This window comes from Lycium barbarum, chromosome 4, assembly GCF_019175385.1.
Source record: "Lycium barbarum isolate Lr01 chromosome 4, ASM1917538v2, whole genome shotgun sequence".
NCBI classification, from domain to species: Eukaryota; Viridiplantae; Streptophyta; class Magnoliopsida; order Solanales; family Solanaceae; genus Lycium; species Lycium barbarum.
In genome coordinates, this window is record NC_083340.1 from 31,430,522 (window position 1) to 31,434,617 (window position 4,096).

A 4,096-nucleotide genomic window follows, 5' to 3' on the forward strand; every position below is an offset into this window, starting at 1 on the left:
CTAGTCCAAGATCCATATAATGTGGCAAATGACATGATGCACCAAGTCAAATTAAGGACTGATAAAATCATGTCACGTGCATAAGTGAAGTAGTGTGCCGACTCAATGTAAGGACTACTTTGTTTAAAATGACATGTCTCACTACAAGAAAGTGGAGATACGACTACATTTATTTAGTGACATTTGAAATAAATGTCGAGAAAAAGGGAATTTCTCAACATTTATGAATAAATGTCGTAAAAATAACGAGAGCCCGTTTGGATTGGCTTATAAGTTGCTGAAAATAACTTATAAGCTTTTTTCAGCTTTATTGAGTGTTTGGCTGACCAGCTTAAAGCCATTTTACGCTTAAAATAAGCCCAAAAAAATAATTGGGCCTGTTTGGCTTAGCTTATCTAAAGTAGTTTATAAGCTATTTTCAGCTTATAAGCTGCTTTTTTTAAGCTCATCCAAACAGGCTCCGACATGTGATACAAAATGTCATAAAAAGACGACATTTGGCAAAAAATATCGTTAAAATAATGACATTTGACGTAAAATGTCATTAAAACAATGACATTTGATACAAATGTCGAGAATATTATAACATTTGTTTCAAATGTCAGCTTACTAACCGTTAGTTACCGACATTTACACCTAACATTCAAAATCTAAATCTTTTTAAATTAAATCACCATTCTTTATTAACTTTCGATTAAAAAATTTATCGGATGCATAAAGTAGTAATTATATAACATATAACAAATGAACTTTGAACTAATAATAGAACTATTTAATATTCTACTAATAAGTAGGCGTTTGACCATCAATTTTCAAACCATGGTTTCAAACCGGCGTTTGGTCATCAATTTTCAGTCATGGTTTGAAACCTGGTTTGAAACCATGGTTTGAACCCAAATCATCCAAAAAGTATGGTTTGGGGTTTGAAACCATGATTTTAACTTTTTTAAATACAAAATTTAACCCCATAAGTTAATATTTTGTAAAAAAAAAAGACCCATAAGTTGGTAAATATTTTTAACAATTACCCCCATCAATCATTTACCAATCTCATTAACTTCCACCAACCTTTATTTATGTCTACCAACCTTTAATTTATGTGGAAAGATTATATTAAATAGTAGTTACATTACTATTCATGTTAAATTTTCGATTTTGTTGCAGTAAAGTTTGATTAATTGATGTTGCATTTTTTAGAAAAGCCTTCTAGTAGCGTACTAATTTTGTTATAAATTATGATTTACTCATTTGGTAAGATTGTATAAGAATTGAGAATGTTTTGATAGTTTTCACAATTTGTGGGATTTTTATGTCTATAAGAGAAAATACAACTTAAAATATCCAAATTGTATGTCCAAACATGATTTGAAACCATGTCCAAACGGAGCCTAAGAAAAAAGCTACTGTGTTGAACGTTTGAGTTTTTTAAAAGTAACTAGTAATAGGAGCAGTTTATTTTTTATTTTATTTTGTTCTATGTACTTAAATAAGAGAGTTTCTTTTTCATTTGTACCCAAACTTCCCCCCCCCCCCCCCAAAAAAAAAATTAAAAAACCCCTAAAGTATCTTCCCCCCAAAATTTTAAAGCCCAACCAAATATCAATTCCCCTTTCCCACAAAATAAAACCGTTTCCCTTTCCCCCAATTCCCTTTACTCACGGCGGCCTAACTTCTCCCTCCCTCACCTTTTCTTATTTTTTCTTTCTTTTGTGCTTGAATTTTATGTGTGCTAGTTACTTTTTTTTATTTACTTTTTTTTTTTGTAGGTTTTTACAAAGTGGAGTTCCCGAAAGAGATTAATTGAATAATATGGTTGCTGCATTGAATCATATATTTTTTTGTGGATGCGAAAGGTAATCCTCTGTCATGTGGGCTTTAGGATTCACATTGAATTTTTAAATCTATATTTTTACTTTTTTAATTGGACATTGAATTTTTAGATCTAAAATATTTGACTATTTGGCCTTAATTGATTTCAGGTAATCTTCAATTCTATTTTCCATGTTAAGGACTATGTAATAATTTGATTCTTGTGTGGTTGAAAAAATAGGTAGGCTTCTCGCAGTTTGATTCTGCTAATTTTATTTAACCATATTTTTCTAACTTCTAACATACACCTTTATGTTTGGTTTGCTGTCAGAGATCTTGTTTTCATCTTCAATATGCAAAAATTAGAGTCAAGCAGAGAAGTTTGCTGAGGAGGGAGTCGTCATAGAGATTCCAGTTGCTGCTTTGTATGAAGGCTCGCCAAGTGACTATCAAATAATCTGTATTCTTGTAGTCACTAGTCAACATTAGAATTTAATTGTAGTTAGCATTCTTAGCATGATGGGAGAAACTTTTGTATTTCTTGAGAACCATTTAGTAATGGTGGTGTTATAATATTTATAAAAATGTAGTGTGTTGAAGTGACTCTTTTATTTTAATTTAGAATTGTTTTGGAGTGTATGCCTTGTATATCGAAATTATATGAATGATTATGGTATTAGATTAGATTTTCTTAGTATATAAAAATGAAAAAAAAAAAAAACGTACTGACTAGTGATGACTTTCTGACATTTCCGTGTATGTATAGCAAGGATGGGTATGATTTGCTCACATTTCATTATATGTAGCAATTTAATTGAGTTAAAACTCAAAACAGGTGACATTTTAATAAAAGTCGTATATAAATGTCACTAACTTAATGCCGACATTAATCTAAATGTTGGAAAACTTAATGCGACATTTTAATAATATCGTAAATCATCTACCGACATTAATATAAATGTCGGAAAATTCTCGACATACAAATATACGACATTTGTACTAAGTGTAAAATAAATGTCGCTAAGTGATTTTGCGACACTTATGGGTCTTATTACAACATTTATAAAATGTCATCATAGGCCTAATTTCTTGTAGTGTCTTGGCCAATTAAATACAACTTTATCACATAGCTTTAGTGATAGATTCGATGACTCACACGAAACTATTAGAATCAAGCAATTGAGTTCATATATAATTGGAGTGTCTACCTCTACAACTATAAATAGAGCGGTTACATAACTCTCTAAAGTCATTCAGAAATGGAGAGAAGGCATCCCCAATCAGAAGATCTAAGAGAAATACATATATCAAGAAGCCCTCATCTCTGGTGGTGATTTGTAGGTCTTCCGCAAATCAAGAAGTCTCACTACTAAAAATAGGGCCAAAACCGACTAACAAAATTGAGCAACTGAGTCGGTCAAGAAAACCGAATAGAAATCGACACAGTCTGTCGGTTTACCCTTTTTTAATTTTTTAAATTATTTTACAAAAAATCGACGGACATCCCTCGGTATATTCCGCGCAAGATACTCTTTTTTTATTTTTAAATTATTTTTACAAAAAATCGACGTACATCCTTCAGCTATTTTCGTACAATTTTGCGCGGAATATATTTTCGGAGATACTCCATTAATTTAATACACATTATTTTTTGCGCAAAAAATGAAAATAGATAACCAACGGTAGAGCCGGTTTAGTTAAAAATTAACTAAAACATTTTAATTATTGCGACACTATATTAGGGAAATTCAAATACTAGTTGAAGAACATGGATTCACTATCGATCACTGTTACAAAGAACCAATAAATTTGTAAACTAGCCGTCAACTCTCAGGGGTGTTTAGTATGGAGGAAAACATTATTTGAAAAATGTTTTCCAATTTTCTCATGTTCGTTTGGTCAAAATTTTTGAAAAATATTTTCTGTAGAAAAACAAGTTCCTTAAAAATGGGGAAAATAACTTCCCTAATAAAAGTAGGAAAACAAATCCCACAAGTGGCATTCCATCAACCACTCCCACCACCCAACCACTCCTACCACCGACCCACCACCACCCAACCTACCCCCTAACCACTCCCACCACCCACCCACTACCACCCAACTCACCCCTACACCCTCCAATTTTTTTTTATTTTTTTTTTGGTTTTCTACACACCCCCCTCCAAAAAAATTAATTTTTTCCTTAAAATTTTTTTTTACAAACCCCCCCACCACCCCTCCAAAAAATTGAAAAGTTTTTTTTCTTTTAATTTTCTACACCACCCACCCAACCCCAACCCCTACCCCC

The 4,096-nt window shown here is 32.0% G+C and overlaps 1 long non-coding RNA gene across 1 annotated transcript; it reads left to right on the forward strand.

The window, feature by feature from the left end:
* Nucleotides 1-1,599: 1,599 nt before the first annotated feature.
* Nucleotides 1,600-2,448, forward strand: LOC132638341 (uncharacterized). Its single transcript, XR_009581685.1, has 3 exons — nucleotides 1,600-1,853; nucleotides 1,980-2,050; nucleotides 2,141-2,448. It is a non-coding gene; the product is annotated as an uncharacterized LOC132638341 (long non-coding RNA).
* Nucleotides 2,449-4,096: the final 1,648 nt, after the last annotated feature.